The sequence below is a fragment of the Chinchilla lanigera genome, unplaced genomic scaffold, assembly GCF_000276665.1.
Source record: "Chinchilla lanigera isolate Chin_1 unplaced genomic scaffold, ChiLan1.0 scaffold00020, whole genome shotgun sequence".
Lineage (NCBI taxonomy): Eukaryota > Metazoa > Chordata > Mammalia > Rodentia > Chinchillidae > Chinchilla > Chinchilla lanigera.
Genome location: NW_004955421.1, coordinates 2,890,206 through 2,911,699, shown reverse-complemented (window position 1 = coordinate 2,911,699; position 21,494 = coordinate 2,890,206).

Below are 21,494 nucleotides of genomic sequence, written 5' to 3'. Positions count from 1 at the left end.
CTTATGTGATGACAACAATTTGCAGTATAATATCCATTGGTGAATTCCTATAATCCTGCCTAGTGACACTATGTATTATCTCTAATGTTCTTTTAAATTATTATTTTCTTATTCTCTTTAATGATTTGATCAATCTTCTATTCTTACATCTGGTAATCTGAGCAACTTTGTTGAAGATAACAATGCGTAATATAACAACCACTGTTGATCTCTATCATTTGGTTTGAAACCCTGTATCATTTTTGAAGTCCTTTCTTTGTGTTGTCTGTATTTTGCTATTGTTCTTTTTTTGTACTATTTTCTTTAAAATAAAAAAGTAAAAAAATGAAATAAAATTAAACAAAACATTCCAGTGTCAAACATGTAGTAGCTCAGAGGGAAAGTGGATTTAACCCTTCCCCTCTGACAGTAAAGAAAAGGCAGTAATAAGAGTAGAGACAGTAATCTACAAACACTGGATATATATCAGAGTAGCGACACAGTTCAATCAAACAGGAGGTCTGACTACAGTCATTTGAAAATAATGGAAATGATAATTACCGCCTTCTCCATGTCTAGGCAGGGTTGGACAGGAAAGCCACCTTAGAAGTTTCCTTTTCCTCTTTCCTTAACAGAGCAAGGAAGAAATCATCTTGGGCTGAATAGGGGGAGGAAGCCATCTTATGTAACTTCCTCAGTGAAGTTTTCTATAACCCTACCTCATAATTATCACTGCATGACAGGGACAGGGTGAAACATTACCTCAGCCCTAATAATTAGAGTGAGCAATGGAAAAAGGTGCTTATTATAATGGTAGAACTAAAATCACAAAAGCAGGAGAGAGACCCTGGCCCTAGCTGACAGGAGACTGAACTCGGGGCTGAAAAAATCCCTCAGAGATGACAGTGAAAACAGTGACAGCTTGAGCAGAGCAACAGACAGCAAGTGCAGCTATGGGAAGCTTTGTTCTGGAAGGGGTCTGAGTCTGGGGGGAGCTTCTGTAGGGATCAACAGAAGCCTGGACATATTAGTCTCTCATTCATTTGTTGTGACCATCACATGGTGATCTATGTGTATGTGTAGGTCCTTGGAGAGAAGAAAGGAGAATGGAGTCAAATTTTGTGTAACATTGGCCTCTGGAGGGTGCAAGTAGCAAACTCAAAGAACTCTGGATCCTCCATCCTCATCTCTCCAAGACACAGAACAATTTAAGTCAATTCTCAGAAATTAATCTAACCACTGGCTGGCCAACCCAAGTTCCCAGCCACAACCACAGAGGCATGATGTTGGGTACGCTACAAGCTCTCTAAGTACTCTCTTATTTGAACTGGGACAGAAAAGTAATCTGATCTAACTTAGATTCCAGTATAAATTTAATCACAACGAGGAATATTACACTCTACGTGCATTTTTTCATGTTTCTTTTTGAGAGAGATAGGGGCTGGAAATGTTCCTGCGAGAACTAACAAATGCTAGTTATTCCTCCACTTCTATCGCATCTTACCATGTCACATTAGGTTCTCCCACGCCAAGAGCTGTTTCTTAGGGTATAATAAATTAGTGTTTCTGTTAGGCCATTAGTTGGGCTCAGTCTCCCTGTGTCCTATTTCAATTCCCATTTAAATTCTTTCCCACGCTCTTCTTCCTTTATCTTCCCTGTTAGATGCTTTCAAATACCCCTTCCCACCTTCCTTCTTTTTTTGGATTAAACACTCTCATTAAAACTTTTTTCTCTTCCTTCTTTCTCTTTTAGAGTGCATGTGTGAGAAGTATGTGTACCAGTGACTATATATTAGTGTTAATAATTGTCATTCTATAGTGTCTTGCATTGGCTGTAAAGTTCTCTCTTACTAAGTGTTGCTCTTGAGTTTTCTTACATTGGATTTCTGTTGACTAATTAAATGGGTTCAATCTCAATAAACGCTCTTGCATTTTCTTTTTATATTTTGAAGACAATTATAAAAACAATAAAAATTATACAAATTTCAAAGCAAGATGATAGGAATTTAACAATGGTTATTATATTGCATAATGTTATCTTCAAAATAGTTGCTCAGATTACCAGACATAGGCAAGTAAGATTGATCAAACAATATAAACACTACCTGTTTCATTCAATGCACTAATAGAAAGTAGTAGTACAATTATATTAGCTCCTTTCCCTATCTCTGTTGTTCTTTCCTCTTGAACAGTTTTTTTCCCATTCACAATATCTATTGTACCTTTCAGATCTTATTTACTCTTTCAGTTTCTTATGCTAGGGAGAAAATACAATGTTTACACATGCAAGTCTGATTTATATCACTTATGAGTATGGTCTCTATTTGCATCCATTTACCTATGAAAACCTCTAGTTCATCTTTCTTTATAACTGGGCAATACACTGTTGTATAAAATTATCACATCTTCTTTATCCATTCCTCGGTTGATGGGCATTTAGGTTGTTTCCAAGATTTAGCTATGACAAATTGTGCTGCTATAAACATGGGTGCACATATATCACTGTGGTATAATGTTTTCAGTTTTACTGCAAAAATACCCAGAAGGGGAATAACTGGGTTAAGAGGGACTTCTATTCCTAGCTTTGTGTGGAATCTCCATACTTATTTACACAGTGATTTCACCAGTCTACACTCCCATCAACACTGGAAAAGTGTTTCTTTTTCCCCACAGTCCCTACAGCATTTGTTGTTGGTTGACTGCTTTTTTTGATGATATTCTTTCTGGGATGAGATGGAATCTCAATGTTGTTTGAATTTGCATTTCTTTGATGACCAGTGATGTTGAAGATTTTTTCATATGTTTATTTGCCATTTGTATTTCTTCATCTGAAAAGTGTACATTCATCTCAGATGTCCATTTTTGGATTGGTTCTTTGAATTTTGGGGGTCTTATTTTTTTAATTCTTTATATGTTCTAGATAGAAGTCCTTTGTCTGAGGAACAGTTACCTAAAATTTTTTCTCAGTGTGTGGGTTTTCTTTTCACTCTCTTGGTGATTTCTTTTGATGTGCAGAAACTTTTTAATAAGATGAGGCTCTGGCTTTTGATTCTTTGAAGTATTTCCTATGCATTTTCAATTTATATTTCCTTCTCTTTCATCTTTCTTTCTGTCCTCATACTTCTCTCCCTTCTGTTTCCATTCAAAGTATAAAAATCACATCAAACCTTATTTACTTATTTCTTGGCCTATTCTCAGTCACCACTATTCATTCCTTAATCTTCATGGGTTATAAGAAGAATTGAAAACTTTTTAAAGTGATTTAAAATTACACGTTGATATATGTTTGGCTCTTTGGAGGCTGATATTATAAGTAGTTGTTCTCCTCTCGTATTGCTGTATGAGTGACTGATCCTAGTACTTTGTATAGGTTGAGTAAGTGGCCCATGGATTCATACCTAAAGTTAAGGGCATGTCACAGGAGAAATCCACTTGCTAATGAGATCTCCACCATAGTGGCACAGATTTCTAGCTCCATTGATCTAAGCTTTCAACGCATAAACAGTAGAATGATAAGAAAACACAGCAAGAATATCACCAAAAATTCATAACTCTCAAAAAGTTTATTTTGCAAACATCAAAGTGAATACAATTCTACTAATACTTAAAATGCTTTATGAGGTAAGAGAATAGACAGATAGGCAGATGAATTAATGAATTAAAGAAATGATTAAAGATCTTAAAGAAGATATAAATAAGCAGCCAAATGTATTAAGGAATGCTATACAGGATGTGAAAGATTACTTCAGTAAGGATTTAGAGGTTATGAAAAGAGATCAAGCAGAGGTCTTTGAAATAAAATTTCAACTTGAAAGTTTTAGCTTAAAAATACTCAGTCAGAAGATAGGATATTTTAAGGACAATACTAATGTGGTAGTATATAGTCAGTAGTCATAAAAAGCAAGAGATAGTATAAAGGTGATCCAAGTGCTCCTACATTAATTTAAAAGAACAAATTGAAGAATCAATGAAATGGAGGAGGGGAAGGGGTAGGGATAAATAGTAAAAACAATTATTCACTGAAATTATTGTAGAAAAGTTTCCAAGTCAAGGGAGTGAGATGGATACTCTAGTGAAATAAATTGGACCCAGATGTATAAACATCATATTGTCTCATTGGTGTAGGAACCTGAACGACTAGGTAAAACTCAAAATGTACAATAGATGATAGGAAAGGGAAAGAAATTGCTCAAAGGAAGGAACAACTGGGATGAGGGAAAGCAGAAAAAAGAAAGAAGGAACACAACATATAAATATATATATGAATAGCTGTGATAACTGAATTGGTGATGTCTGATGGTGTTTGAAATGAACAGTTAATGCTTACAATTTTTTATGTTCTGATCTATTTTGCATGCTTGTGTTTGGTGGTCTGAGCAACTGATTTGAAGGTAACAATATGCAGTGGAATTACACTGGTGAACTCCTACCATCTTGTCTAGTGATACTCTGTATTATCTCTAATGTTTTATCTAAGAATTATTTTCTTATTCTCTTTAATGGTTTGAGTAGTCTTTCATTCTTACATCTGGTAATCTCAGCAATGTAGTTGATAGCAATGTGTAGTGTAGCAGGCACTGTTGATTAGTATTATTTTATTTTGAGACCCTCTTTCACGCTGAATGTTCTTGCTTTGATTTGTTTATGTTTGCGATACTGGTATGCTGCTACTTTTCTATTTTCCTTGTTTGTTTCTCATTTACTACTCTCTTTAAAATATAAAAAAAGTACAGTGTGATTCACATTATGAAACCCCAATGGACACAAACATAAAGGAACCACTCCATGACACATGATAGTAAAAATAATCCAGAAAATCAGAACAAACAGAAAATGTTAAAAGAAGTTAGAGAAAAATATCAATGTATCTATATGGCCAAACCTATCCGAGTAATAAGAGATTTCTCAGTATAAACTCTAAAGTCTAGGAAAGCTTGGGGGGAAGTGTTTCTAACCCCTAAAAGAAAAAAACTGTGAACCTGAAATATTACATCCTGAAATGTTGATGGAGAGATAAAGACCTTCCACAATAAAGATAGACTAATGAAACTCATGACAACAAAATCAGCATGTGAGAAGAAATTTGTGGGTACCCTAAACAGAGATAAGGACAACAACATCCAGGTTTCCAAGGGAAAATCCAAAGCTCACTGGGAGAGTAGTTAAACAAAAGGAAGACCAAAAGGACTCAAGCCCTAAGAAAACAATATGATGATGGGAGTCAATAAATACATTTTAGTAATAACACTAAGTGCAAATTTTCTTAACTCTCCAAACAAAAGACAGATTGGCAGATTGGATTAAAAGGAAACATGGTCTACCTGTATGTTGTCTGCAAGACACAAGCCCATCTCTGAAAACACAGGTAGACTGAAATTAGAAAATAAAAATGATATTCCAGTCAGCTGGAGAGCAGAAGCAAGCAAGAGTAGCTATTCTAATATCTGACGGACTAGATTTTGAAACACAATCGATCTGAAGGGCAAAGAAGTTTACTACATATTGGTAAAGGGAGAAAGTTAACCAGAAAAGGTAACTCTATAGATAATAATCTGAACTTCAGCACACCCAGTTTCATAAATAACAACTACTCAACATAAAAAGACAGACAGCAGTGTAAGCAAAGTGAATGACTTCTATACTCCACAATCACAAATAGGTGAACAAGACAAAACACAATAAAAATGTTAAATTATACCATAGAACAATAGATGTAGCCGATATCTGCAGAGTGTATCATCTAACAACACCAGAATATATATTCTTTTCAGTAGTCCTTGGAACTTTCTCTAAAATACACTATATTTGAAGGCATAAAGCATATCTTTATAAATATAAAAATATTCAAATAATTTCTTGCATCCTATCACATTACAAAGAGTAAAATGCAGAGTCAACAGCACAATCAATATCAGAAAAAACACAAACACATAGAGATTGTATAATATACTCTTGAAATTATCAGTGTATCTCAGAAAAAATCAGGGAAGTAATTTAAAATATTCTTGAACTGAATGACAAAGGAATTACAACAAATCAGAATCTGTGAGACCCAATCAAAGCAGTTCTAAGAAAGCAATTTATAGTATGAGTGCCTACAGTGGAAACACAGAGTGATTCAGAATAAATAACTTAGTGATATATCTCAAGTTCTTAGAAAAAAAAAGAAAAATCTAAACCCAAATCTATTAAAAGGAAAGATATTATACTGATCAAATTCGCAATTAATGAAATAGAGATGAAAAAAACAAAGGATCACTCAAAGGTTTGGTTTGCATGTTTGATGAATTCTTAGTCAAACTTAACAAAATAAAGAAAGAATAATATCAATAAAATTAGATATGAAAAAGGTGAAATTATAGCACACACAACTGAAATTCAGATTGTAGAAATGATTTTGAAAGTTAATAAATTGTAGAATATTGAAGAAATGAATAAATTCCTAGACATATAATTTAACAAAGCTGAAGTAAGAACACACACACACACACACACAAAAACACACACACAAACACACACACAACTCTGAACAGTCAAATAAAAAGTAATAAAGTTGATGCAGGAATCAAAATTCTACCAAGTAAGAATGGCCCAGGACTTGATGAAGTGAGCATTGAATTTTACCAGAACGTTAGAGGACCACTAATACCAATACTCTTCAAATATTTCCATGTGAGTGAAGGGAAGTAATTCTTATAAATTAATTTCACAAAGCCAGCATTACTCTGATGCCATAACCAGAAAGGATTTCAGTAAAACAAAAATGAAAACTCCAGGCTAATATTCTTGATGAACATAGATGCAAAACACTCAATAAGGTAATGCAAACAGAATTAAACAAATCATTAAAAAGATCATATACCCTCACTGAATGAACGTTAACATATCAATCAATTAATGTAACTCACCATATAAAAAGACCAAAAGGTTTTAAAAAATCACATGAGCATCATTTCTTCATGATAAAAAGAAACCTTGATGAAAATAGGTGTAGAAGGAGCTTACCTGAAAGTGCTAAAAGCTATATAGGGAAAACACACATGCAATAACATATTGAATGGGGAAAAACTGAAGGCATTCCTTCTAAAATCAAGAATGAGAGTAGGGCATCTGCTTTCACCAGGCTTTGTCAATATGGTACTCAAAACTATCAATCAGGAGAAAGAAAAGAAATGAGACACAAATACGAAAAGAAGTTAATTATCTCTATTTGTAAATGATATCATTTATACTGAAGACTCAAACACCTGGCAAGAAGATTCTCACAGCTGATAAACAAATGCAGCAAAGTGACAGGTTACAAAACTAACATACAAAAATCAATAGTGTTTCTGTGCTCCAATAATAGAATCACTGAGAAAGAACTAAGGAAACAATTTCATTCATGAAAGCTTCAAAAACCTAAATACTGAGGAATCAATCTAACCAAGGAAGTGAAAGATTTGCAAAATGAAAGCTACAGAAATCTGAAGAAACAAATTAAAGAGAAGGTTATAAAATGGAAAGATATCCCCTATTCCTGGATCAGCAGAATTAATATCATTAAAATGACTGTATTACCAAAAGTGATGCAAATACTTAATCTAATGCCTATTAAAATACCAACAACATTTGATACAGTACTATATAATTATAAAATTTATATGGAAGCAGAAGTGACCCAAAATACTCAGAACTATCCCAAGCAAAAAGGGCAAAGCAGAAAACATCAAGATTCCAGATTTGCCGTTAGACTACAAAGTTATAGTAACAAAAACAGCATGCTACAGGCACAAAAATAAATATGTAAACCAATGGAATAAGAAGACACAGAAACAAACCAGTGCACATTCAGTCATTTGATTTTTGACAAAAAAACCAATAACATGTGTTAAAAGATAGCCTCTTTAAAAACAGTGCTGGAAAAACTGGTTTTACACGTTCAGAAAATTGAAATCAGTTTGTATCTCTCGCTTCATACTAAAATCAAATCAAAATAGGTCAAAAGCCTACATATGAAAACAGAAACTTCAAAACTGCTGGAAGACAACATAGCAGAACCACTTGAAACCATAGATACAAGCAAGGACTTTCTGAACAGAATTCCAGTAGCACAGGAAATAATATCAAGAATCAATGATATGATTACATCAAATTAAAAAGCATCTGCACAGCAGAAGTTACATAAACAAAGAGAAGAGAAAACCAGAATGGAAGAATATTTTTGCAAGCTACTCTTGTGATAATAACTAATATCTAAAATATATAAAAACCTCAAAATTTAACTACATCCAAAACAACGAGTCAACAATAGCAAATGAACTAAAGAGAGTTCTTAACAGAAGTACAAATGGACAATAAGTACATGACAAAACATTTGTCAGATTTAGCTACTTAGGAAATGTGTATGTAAACAACCTTGAGAGTCCATCTTATCCCAGCTAGAATAGCAACAAATACCAGCAAGCTTGTGGGGAAAGAGGAATCCTTCTACATTGCTGGTGTGGATGAAATAGGAATAGCTACTATGGAAATCGATATAGTGTTTCCTCAGAAAACTAAAAATAGAAATTCCATTTGACCCAGTTATATCTCTCCTGGGTATATCCCTGCAAAACTGGATATATCATACTATAGTGATACTTGCGTGCACATGTTTATAGCAGCACAAGTTTTGTAACTGAGCTCTGGAAACAGCCTAGGTGGCCACCAACAGACTAGTAGCAAAAAGAAAATGTGATATACACACACAATGAAGTACTACTCAGCCATAAGAAATAATGAAATCGTGTTCTTTTTAGAGAAATGCATGGAATTTGAAACCATAATGTTAAATGAAATAAGTCAGACCCATACAGTTAAGTATCAGGTGGTTTCTCCGATATGAGAAATCTAAAACATTAAATATTTTATAAACTACAGTATTTGTTTTTTCACATGATTTCTCTTATATGAGAAACCTAAAACATAAATGATTGTATAAACTACAATGTTTAAAAAACAGAAGTGTGAAAGAAATTAAGAGATACTGGAAACAGTGTTAAAGGGCCAAAATATATCTAATCAGAAAACTATGATAAGAATGTGGCAAGGAAATATATAAAGAGAGCAACAAAGATTGTCCAGCAAAACCTCACACGAAGAAACGGTGAGAAATCTCAGGAAAGACCCACATCTAGACACATAATAGTCAATCTGTACTGAAGCCAAATAAAAGGAGTCTCCACAGCAAGTGAAATAAGTAACTGTCTAAAAGTAGAAGTAAGACAGCCAATTTTTAACAGCAAAAATAGAACTCAAAACTGTCAGTAATGCCATAAAAGTGCTAAAAGAAATCTAAAGTTGTTTAAAGAGGATGAAATAAAGATGTCAGAAAAACAAAAAATGAGTTCTCTACACAGACAACTTCATTATAAGAATTTCAGAATAAAGGAAAATAATCCCAAAGCTACTCTATGATGCTGAAGGAATTGTGAGCAAAGAAAATCACGGGCTAATATTAACAAGCCTTGACACTATAGAGGAATGTGTTTAATATCTAATTTATACAGTTACAAAAATACATAAAATATGTACTTTTAGTGTATAATTCATATGTAACTAAAATAGTGCAAGCTAAATAATAGAAGCAGCGTGTAGAGTTGAAACTGTAACATTCTAGTTGAGAGGAATGTAAGAAAATAGATTTGTTTAAATTAGTTATCTACATTTTAAATTCAAAGGTAACTACTTCACAAATGAACAAGGATTTAAAGTTTTCAGTGAAGAAAGACAATGGAAAAATTCTCAAAAAGTTAAAAGGAAGATAATATTGTGAGAAAATGAAAAAACTTAAACAATTCAAGCATTCCAGTTGTTACAATAAAAAGGCATTAAAATATCTCATTTATATATATGGATTGCCAGATTAAATGATAATACAGTGTGGCTCTATGCATCGGGCAGAGACTTACATAAAAAAACAAAGAATAACAATCGTAGTATAATAAAGTAAAAGCAATAAAGCAGTATTAATAAGCTATTTGTTTACCTGCACAAGAATGTTCTTCACAACTTTGTTTATAAAAACTCTGAAAGTGGAAATAACTCAAGTGTCCATGAATAAAGGAATGGACAAATATATTGTATTAAACCATGGATAAGTAACTCTAGTTTTTCTTTTCTTCTAACTTTTAATTTATTTAATCAATTTGCTTTCCAGAAAAATTAGACTAGTTTTGTTGAAAGGGTATAATAATACTAGACTTAGTGAAATTTATCAGTATAAAATAGTAACATACTTGAAATCTTTGCTTATTTGCTAAGAGGGGAAATAGATATATATAATATATAGTATATATATTATATAATATGTAGTATACTATTATATATACTATCATAATATATACTATATATTATACATTTACATATAGTTATATAATTTATACTATATATTGTATAATTATATACAGATACATTTAATTATATATTATATATTATATAATTATATATAATTTAAATTTACACTTCTTTAGGTACTAATAAAATACATTTTCCATCAATATTTTAGACTTCATCTTTTCTAACTTATTTTATTTAGTATAATTGAAAAAGTCATATATATTTAAAATGCATGTACAACATCATATTTTAAATTTCACATGTGCTGTGAAATGATTACTACAATCAACTTAATTAACATATCCATTACCTAACATAAAGCAATTCTTAATTTCCTGCAGTTCGAAACATTTTATAATGGCAGAAGTCAAAAAATATTCCTGAACAAAAAGAATAATATGCTGAGTGTATCAGTCCCAGATACAGATTAAAACAGCTAAGTGAACACCTTTCTAGAGGATTTGTTGATAACTCCATACATCAATGCATTTTTTAAATAAAAAAGAAGCACTTCCTTCTATATTTCTTTGTAATCAGCTATTTCAGTTAACAGATTGTAGAAGAGAATTTTTCATCTCAGTGAGTTTATGTTGACATCATAATCACTTACCGATATAATTAGAAGCTGTTTTTGTCCCATCCACTGGAACCCACTCGTATACAATCCTTCCTTTGCCTCTTGTCTAGTAATTTTACTCTTCTATTTTCATGTCATCTCTTTTAGAATCCCCATATTAAGGAATATATGCAATACCATCTTTCTGACTCTGGTTTATTTGGTTCAATATGATAATGATCTTCAGTCCAGTTCCATATATTTTCCTGAAAATGACATCATTTCCTTTTTCTTTATGTTGCATAATATTCCATTATAAATATATACCAGAACTTCTTTATCCATTTATCTGTTGATGGGCACCCAGATTGCTTCCATATCTTGGCTATTGTGAATTCTTCTGCAATAAACAAGTACTCAGGCATCTCTACAGTATGCTGTTTAATTCTTATAGATATACACCAAAGAGTAATAGACATAGATTATATGTTAATTCTATTTTGAAGTTTTTTGAGAAAACTCGTAAGTGAAATAAATGTAGAAAGGTTCTTTTTGCTTACATTCTAACCAGCATTTGCTCTTTTGTATTCTTCACAACTCTTACTGCAGTAATATGGAATTTCCACGCAGTCTTACTTTTCATTTTCTTTTTGTTTTGTTTTGTTTTGTTTTGTTTTGTTTTTGTTTTTCTCCAGTACCAGGAACCGAACTCATGACCTTGCGCTTGCCAGGCAGGCGCTTTGCCGCTGAGCTAAATCCCCAGCCCTTACTTTTCATTTTCTTAATGGTTAGAGGCTTTGAACATTTTCCCCTACACTTATTGACCATTTATAATTCTTCTTTTGAGAAGTGTCTGTTCAGTCCATTTGCTCATTTATTAATTGAGCTATCTGACTTTTTATTGATGTTCTAAATATTTTTATATTCTAGATATTAATCTTTTGTTGAAAGAGTGATTGACAGAGATTTTCTGGAGGATGTCTTTCTACTGTTTTAGTTATTTGCCTTTCTGTGTAGAAACTTTTTAATTTGGTGTAATTCCATTTTTATTCTTCCTATTATTTCCTTTGTTACTAGAGTTGTGCTCAGAAAATCTTTGCCTGTGCCTAAGCCTTCAACTGTTTCCTTTATATTTTCCTACAGTAGTTTCAAAGTTTCAGGTTTTATACCTATGTCTTCAATCTATTTTGGAATTAATTTTAGAACAGAGTGAGTGACAGACATCTAGTTTCAATCTTCTGCTCATAGATATCCAGTTTCCCCATCTTTTGTTAAAGATGGCATCTTTTCTTCAATGTATGCTTTTGGTTTCTTCAATTAAGATAGTTTTAATTGTATAGATTTGTGTCCTCTATTCTTTTCCACGGATCTATGGATTTATTTTTGCACCAGTACAATGTGTTTTTGTTATTATGTCTCTGGAGTGTAATTTAAAATCGACAGCATGATGTCTCCTGTTTTGCTCTTTTTGCTTAAGATTACTTTATCTATTTGCATCTTTTGCATTTCCATATAAATTTTAGGACTTCTTTTTCAGTTTTTTGAAGAATGGTGTTGGTGTTTTAATAGGAATCACATTTCATATGTATGTCACTTCTGGTAATACACCCATTTTGACAATTTTAATTCTGTTGTCCCATGAATACGGGAGGTCTTTCTATCTTCTAGAGTTTTTCTCCTGATTTTTTTCTCAGCTCCTTCATAGATGTGTTATTCATTTCTAATGTTGATTTGATTTTTGTATCCCATAGACCAAAAGAATTGAGCACATCAGTACAGAAAGGATGAACTGGAACTCTATGAAGTATTTCTGACTTCTGGCATAATGGAATAAAAGGTAGAAGTTGCTTCCACAAAATGCAACAATAGAACTAAACAAAGTCATCAGAACAATTATTTTAAAATTTTTAATGAATTAAGTTTAAGTGGCAAGTGAACAGGATGGGCACTGCTGCTACTTTAGGGGCAATAAACAGACAATAGAACGAAATAGACATTTTCCAAAGGGTTTTTGAGGGTGAGACAATTATAGGGGACTGGATAAAACTGTCACATTACCTGGGATGTTTGGAGGCTCCAACCCAAGTTACTCACATTTCCATGTCTGACAGAGCCTAAACTTGTGCAGGGTAGATAAGACAATCCAGCCATGGAAGATGTGAAATAACTCAAAACTTGAATTCACTCTCCATCCTATAAATCAGTCCATTATAGAATAGAAACCTTGATAACTTGAGGTTTTTATTGCAACTTCTGACTAATCTTCAGCTGAAAACAAAGGTTTGGTAGGCATAGGAGCAATCACCAGGGAGCCGGGTTTTAACCTATGAGCAAGACTTTAAAAAATCTAAACAAAGGGCATTAACAGACAGACATCATGGAGGAGACAGATATAAAAAGTTTTATCCAGACAAGTTACTACAAAATGAAATAACAACAATAGCAATTAGAAAGGTGTTGAAGAGAAACTCATGATTGCTATAATACATTATTTAAAATGTCTAATATTTATAAATATTCAAAAAATAAGTATGATCTACACTCAGAGTAAAGGCAGTGGAGGAACAACCTCCTAGTGTTCTGAGAGGTTGGGTTGCGCAGACAGATATCCAAAGCACATGTTATAAACATGTTAAAGAAACAAAATATCACTTAAAAAGAAAATATAATCACCATGAATCAATATATTAAAAAGTTTCAAACAGAGACAAAATTTATAAAGTGGAACTTAGGTGGTTGAAAAATGTAGCAAGCAAAATAAAAATTCTCTGCAGGGAATAAACAGGAGGTTTGAAATGACAAGATTAAGGAATTTTAAGATTGATTGACAGCAAAAATTCAGTCTAAAGAAAGTATACTTAAAGATTGAAATAAGATGAACAAAGATTCACAGATCCCTAGAACAAAATCAAGTATACCAACAAACATTCAATTGGAGTTCCAGAAATGAAGGAGAGAAAAAAGGGAATAAATATTTCAAAAATAATTTTAAAATTTCCAAATTTTATGAAACTTAATAATCTTTAGCACAGCCAGCCCTTTGTATCGACATTTTCTACATTCATAGATTTAACCAATAGAAATTTAAGAATATTAAAGAGGAAACTTTTCTGTGCTGCACAGGTGCAGAATTTTTGAGAATTTTTGCCATTTAAACAATATAGCATAACAATTACTAACATAGCGTCTCTAATTTCTTAAATCTAGAAATGATTTAAAGTTTATAGGAGGTTGTGATAGATTATATGCAGTTACTGTTCAATTTTATATAAGGGACTTGGGCATCTTCAGAGTTTGGTCCAGTAAGAGGACAGTCATGGAACGAACCCCTTATAGATAGAGAGGGATGACTACACTAAGAAATGCATTGAACCTTAAGTAGAATGAACTAAATAATATCTACATCTAGAGAGATCAGAGTTAGACTGTTAAATGCCAAAGATAAGTTCATTTTGGAAGAAGGAGGAAAACATGTCTTATCATAGATAGAAAAATAGATGACTAATTACTGACTTTTTGTCAGAAACAATAGTGTTCATAAGGCTGTGGAGTGACATGCACAGTTTAGAAAGGCAAAAGCAAACTGCCAATTGAGAATTCTATAACCAGGAAAACTGTGCTTCAATAATGAGGGCACAGTACACTTTCTCAGATAAGCAAAGATTGATGTAATTATTATCATCAGACTTACCCCAAAAATATTAGTTGAAAAGTTATTTGGTTGAAAGGAAGTGATATCAGATGATAATTATTCCACAAGAAATAATCAAGATAAATGAAAAAAACTAAAAGTATATGAATAATTATAAAAAGCCCTATAAAGTATGTTGTTTTCAGCTTATTCTGCCTTTTTGGAAAAACATAAGGTGATATAAAGCAATGACTCTAACACTATTACAGGCACATCGAGGATATAGTTTTAACACACATAAAAGTGAAAGAACAAAGTATGAGGAAGAAAAGGAAACAAAGCCGTATATCCTCTAAGGGCAGGGATGCTACCTGATAATCTATTACTTGGCTGTTCTATCCTGTAAACACCTTAGAGTAGACTTATGCAAACAAAATAGTTTAGGTCAATCACTTGACGTAGTCTTTTGAAGCAATGAAGAGAAGTTGTAACACAAGTTGTATCAGCCTGGGTAGCACAGCATATTGTTTTCAGTAAACTGTTTTCTATAAACAGATAAAATGACAATAAAAATATAGTATAGTAAATATACAAACCAGTAATGTAACCTCTCTTTAGAATATCCATTATTTTAAATAATGTAACCCTTTATTTAAAATATCTATTACTTTAAATAAGGGCAATAGAAGGAAAAGGAGAGATGCACAGAGAAACATGGGGAGAAAGATTGAAAGAAAAAAAGAAACATCCATCAACAAAAGCATGGGTAAACAGCAAAAAATTAAGTTATCAAATAGCCATGTGATCAATATATAATGTAAAATAAATGAACCACAAGTACTTGCTAGAACATGATTAACAGTATAATGATAATATTTCCTGGAAATGGAACTGGACCAAAAGATGATTGTTATGGTTTGTGTCTAGGTGTCCCCCTAAAGCCTCATGCAGTCATGGGACAGGCTTCTGGAGTTTTTGATTGATTTGTGGTCCATTGCTGGGATTATGGGCTTGAGTGCTACATCCACCCTTGGCTGGGTGCCCTGCATACAATATAAGGGAGGGAAAGAGGCTTGCTCTCTGAAGTTCCTCTCTTTTTGCTTTTGCTGCTTTTGCTGTTTTCTACTGCCATGAACTCTTGCCCTCTGCCATATGCTACTCTGCCTTAAGGCCAGCTGAGTATGGACTGGAACCTTCACAGCCTCTGAGCTAAATAAACCTTTCCTTCTTTAATTCTGGTTGTTGGGTGTTTTGTCTCAGTAATGAGAAAAAGGTAACCAAGACAATGGTAAATTAATTATTCCCTTTGTAAAAGTTCATGAAACATACAAGTTCAATCAATGTCAAGTTTTAATAATGTTACTTTTTCTGTATGGGTACAGGGCCACGATAAAATATGGAAGTTTAGAAATTTTATTTCTTGATTTGTGTTGTGGTTCTATGTATATGTGTGTGTTTTATGCTTATACATTAACCTGTATAATAAGCTTTGCATTTCTGTATATATATATAAAATACACTATATATTTAAAGATATGATAATTATGTCACTCTACAGTCAGTTAAGAAAAATGTAATGAAAGAAAAATGTAGTTTTGCCATGAAATTTTATTATGACAAAGCTACTCCCATTTATGAATTACTCATAGCTAATTTCATAGTAGAATCATAGAATTAAATCAATGCTATAGGGGTTGTATGACCTGCAAAGACAAAAATATTTATCCTGTGGACCTTTATGGACAAGGTGAGTTTTTAAGGGTAAATAAGCTTGATGGTAAGAGGAAAGTAACTAAAAGGCAAAGAGAGATTAAAAGAATCTATTTTTCACCTTTTCCTAGTAATATTTTAAAAATCTTCAATTGCTTTATGTAATAGGTACATTTAAGCATACTGTATATGTTATATATTTACATATATATGTTACATATGATATATACATATATTTGTTGTGTATATTACATAACATACACATGGTGTCTCACTCAATTATCAAGACTATCCTCAAACTTGTGGTCTTCCTGCATTACCCTTCCCAAAAGCTGTGAGTACAGGTGCATGCCACTATACTTGGCTAAGGATACTATATATCTTATAGTTAAGAATAACAAACTATAGATGATACATTTCTTGAGACCTTGCATTATATCTCTTCTAGATATTATTTGAATTTATTTCTGGCGAGTTCCTAAGATTATTACAATTCATGATCACTGTAACCTAATTTCAGTCATTGATGTGAACTGAAGACGTAGAATCTTTTCCATTTCAAAATCATCCTTCTAAGGATATGATGTTTTATGATTATATTTAAGGAGTTGAAAGGTAGTCATTCTGCCTGGGTTTGTGGTAAAGTTCTATTAGGACAAAGCCACTCCCATTTTTGAATTATCCATAGCTAATTTCATAGTAGATTACATAGTTGGGTAGTTGCTAAGAGGTTGTATGATGTACAAAGTCAAAAATATTTGCCTTCATGGGGCTGGGGATTTAGCTCAGCGGCAAAGCGCCTGCCTGGCAAGTGCAAGGTCGTGAGTTCGGTTCCTGGTACCGGAGAAAAACCAAAAAAAAAAAAAAATTTGCCTTCTCATCTTTTACAGAGAAAGGTTGGCTACTCATAATGTAAACCAAAGTGTGATGTTTTACTCAGGCTTGCAGTACAGTTTCTATCCCTGCTAACCCCCTGATCCTGGTGCTGCTTGGCTTCTCTCTGTCTCCCTGTCTCTGAGTCTTTGTCTTTGTTTCTCTGTCTCTGTCTCTATCTGTGTTTCTCTATCTCTCTTTCTCCCTGTCTCTCAGTTTCTGTCTCTGTCTCTGTCTCTATCTGTCTCTCTACCTCTCTGTCTCTCTCTGTCCGTGTCTGTCTCTGTCTTCCTCTGTCTCTGTGTCTCTGTGTCTGTGTCTTTGTGTCTGTGTCTGTGTCTGTTTCTGTCTCTATCTCTGTCTTTCTTTCTCTCTCTCTCCACACACACACACACACACACACTAAATTCTACATAGCTCTTTAAATGAAAATCTGCCTGTAGTAATAGTCCTGCCTCTAGGTTTTGATGTTTTCCTAGATCTTCTGCAATTCTTCATAGTCTCATTATCAGTCCATTATCTTACAGCAGCTTTATTTCAGTGATTCTAATTGTTCCCAGCAAGAGGATTATTCTAATTCCCCTGGTCTGCCATTACCAGAAGCAGAATTCACTAATTCCCCCAGTTACAGTTTTCAGAGCACCTAATAAAAATAAATTGTTCTGGTTTAAATCTAAGGTGTTGCCCCCAAAGTCTCATGTGTTCATGAAATTTGATGCTTGGAAGGTGACTGAATCATGGGGTGCTATACGCATCTACTGCTTAGTTTGTTGAGTTTAGGGTGGCTTCCTGGTTGGAAGAAGTCACTGGAGGTATGACACAAAAGGGTGGATTCTCCTACCCAGCCCTTCCATTCATGCTCCTTGCTTTCCGGATTCCATGGGTTGAGCAGTTTCCCTTTGCTAGACCCTTCTGCCGTGCCATTTCTGTTTTGGAACTTCTGACCATGGATTAAACTCTCTGAAATCCTGAGGCAAATAAATCTCTCTTCCTTTAAATTGTAGGTTTCATGTATTTGTCCCACTGATAAGAAAGCTAATACATAAACTACCTCCAATAGCCACATGGAATGACTTTCCAGGATCAGAACACTCAAATCATATCCATCTGAAACAATCAAATCCTTTGAGTTTCATTGTTTATTTGGTTTTTAGCCACTTGCGTGCTGAGATTCTACAGAATTTCTGAGGCTAGCCATATGAATAATTTGAGTCACCAAGCTAGAAATAGTTACTGGAATATCTATTATCCACAGGCACCCCTTTAGAGTAAGCAGAAAAGCAAGGTCAGAGACCTCCAGCTTTGGAAGCTGTTAAAGGAGAGAATGAAAAAAGCAGTTGGAGAAGTAGCTTTAATAAGCTTCAAAGAGATACTTGAAAGAAATGTGAAGCATGCTGAATGGTTGGGTGAAAAGAGGTTTCATGGTCATGAGAGACAGTAGTAAAAAATTCAGGAATATGTAACTCCAGCAGAGAGGCAAGTGTAAAGGAGCAAAGTAAAGGAGCAAAGGTAGCCATTTGGATGCATAGAATCTGATATATATATATATATTTTTTTTTTTTTCTCCCATTGGTCAGTGGGCAAACCCTGACCACTTTGAACTGGTACCTGCAGATGTTTTGCACTATTCTGGTGCAGCCTTTTCTCTCAGAATGTGTTGCCATGAGAACATGAATTCAGGCAGACTTTTTTTAACAAAGAGATAAAAGCATTTCAAGGTATGTAATAAAGCCCTCAGAAATTCTCCCACTGTGAGGTTCCAAGCCATGTTTCATTTAAAGACTGAAAATAGTAGCAAAGACATTACAGACAGACAGAAAACAGGCATGACATTGTGGCAGTGTTATTACCAATAATTAGGGGAAATGGCATCTCCAGTGCCATACTTTAACCTGCCTAACTAATATCTGTTCAGCACTATTTGGTTATAGCTTGACAGCTTCACAAATAAACAAAAGCCTAAACACTTGCAAATGATTAAGAGAATTCCAATAATATTTTCAAACTCTCATATTTGAAATGTATTTTATCAGTTATATAATGCGATGGCTAAAAAGATAGTATCAATAAACTGTAATAATTACAATACTCTTTCATTCAGGAACCGAGTCTGCAATTGAGCACTCAAACCAGCTGTGATGATATCTAGCCCACAGGGCAGCTTTGTAAGATTTGATTCAGTCCCTCCCTTTGGTGAGACTTGGCTCATTTATGTATTTGGGAAGCTGTGGTCAGTGAAAATAAAGAACAATGAAATTGTAAAAAATGAGCTATGGACTGATACTTGGCAAAGAGAAATTGGATCAGATTTCAGCTGCTATTTTTCTTGGTCAGATGTTCTTGTGAAGTGAAAGGTGTGGTTCTCCTGAGAGCAATTTTACATAAACCTTAGGAACTGTGAATGGAACTTGTCTGGCACGTGGGTCTAGAAAAGGAATCTACTTTTGTATCGTAAAGCCTTATTCTGATGCCTAACTATGGGCCAGAGGATTACATTTCAGAAAGATTTGTAATTTTAAATATAGGTGTATAATTTTAAACAAATATTAACAAACCAGTATTTGTGGGCCTCCTACTAATACAAATGCTACTATTATTATGAAGTAATTATCCAATATCTAAAATACATCGCTTAGTTGAATATTTTCAATGTCAGAATATTTTTGGAATTTAGTATATTTGCACAGACTTTACCACTGGACATTCCTTAACAAAACTCCGAAATCCTAAATGCTTCAAAATCTGAAACTTTTTGAGTGCTGATGCTGATTACAGAGTTTTGGATAAGGGATGTCCATCCTGTTCAACTATTAATAATAGCTAAAATGTATTCTTGGTACCACTGAGAACAAAGTAGAAAGGACATTAGTGAAAGTATACTCCAGCCAAACTATGGCAATAGAATTTTTTCCTTGTTGGAACCACCTGAACAAAAGACCTTGCTCATATACAGCAATTATTGCTGAGTAAGTGAATAAATAAATGAATAGGCAACAGCTAGAAGAAGTCATGTATCACTGTTCCAACTGCATAAGCAGTTAATTGCTTCAAAATCAAACAAATTCTTGTTTAAATCCTCTATCCACAATTTTTAAACAAAAAGCCTGTGGGAAGTTAATCAATCTTGCTAAGGCTTTAGTTTTTTGTCAGCAAAACTGGTAAATAATCCATTCTCCACAAAGTTAATGTGAGTATTAAACAAAATTAAGCATGTTAAGGACTTTATGTATTGGCTGCTGCTTAATAATCATTTAATAGGTATGTGGTAGCTACTACTTTTAGTTTTTTAAAAATTGATTAAGTCCTCTTTTCTCTCTTGTTGGTACAATTACACACCCAATGTTTCAGTTCAGAAATCTAGAATTCATTCTAGTGCTTCCCTCCTTTTGAATTAACTTCAAATCAGTCCCCAAATTCACCTCTTCATTTCTGTCTCTGATGCTACCGACATTGCCATTGTCTCTGCATAGATCAATTTTAATCATCTCTTGGTTTAACTATTGTCAGAACTACTTACCTGATTTCCTGGCTTCTACTTCTAAACTGTAAAGGTAATCTTTGTAAGAACCAAAAGAGTAATCTTCCTAAACTTGTTCTTTGCTATGCCACTATTTTGCTTTATCCTTGAACTTATCCCTTCAGCTAGTTTTATACAAATTAATCACAAACTTTTGTAACTAGCACTATGGACATTCTATAATTTGGTTTTGGTTATTCCTTTTGATCAACATCAATTTGCTTTAAATGCAAAGAGGGAAAATTGAAATATCCATGTTTATTTGTTTACCTGTCATGAAAACAGGCAGGATCGATCAAAAAGGCCTACAAGAGCAGCCAGAGTTCAATATTTTTTCATGATCATAGGTCCCCCAACTGCTACCTAGAACAAAGGATCTATTAAGCAAGCTAATACTAGAAAGCATCTAGTTCGATCAGTTTAAAGCCTACTCACTACCATAACAGGATTACTTAATCTGGAGACAATAAGTAGATGCTAAGGAGTTAACAGCCACATGATCTAGATAGGCTGGCTAAATTTCAACATGATGCTTATAAGAATGAGGTTACTCTTCCTTTGGGCATTGCTAAATGCTCTACCTAGCACCACTTAAATTGAATTGAATATCTACTGAAAACTGCTTTGGGTCTTTTCAGACATTTCACTGTTACATTTTTATCTTTCTATGAGTAGAAAAGAGTTTTTTAAGAGTGCCTGCTTATACACTGCTGAGGATGTGAGAACTCAGACTTCTTTGCCTCTTGGTCATGCCTGATTTTGTTGGATATAATGTCAAAGTGGGGACAAAAAGTGCATGCTGCATAATGTTGAGGGCCTAATTAAATCACATATCAGAGCAGTTCTGATTGGTTCATTTTTTCTTCAAA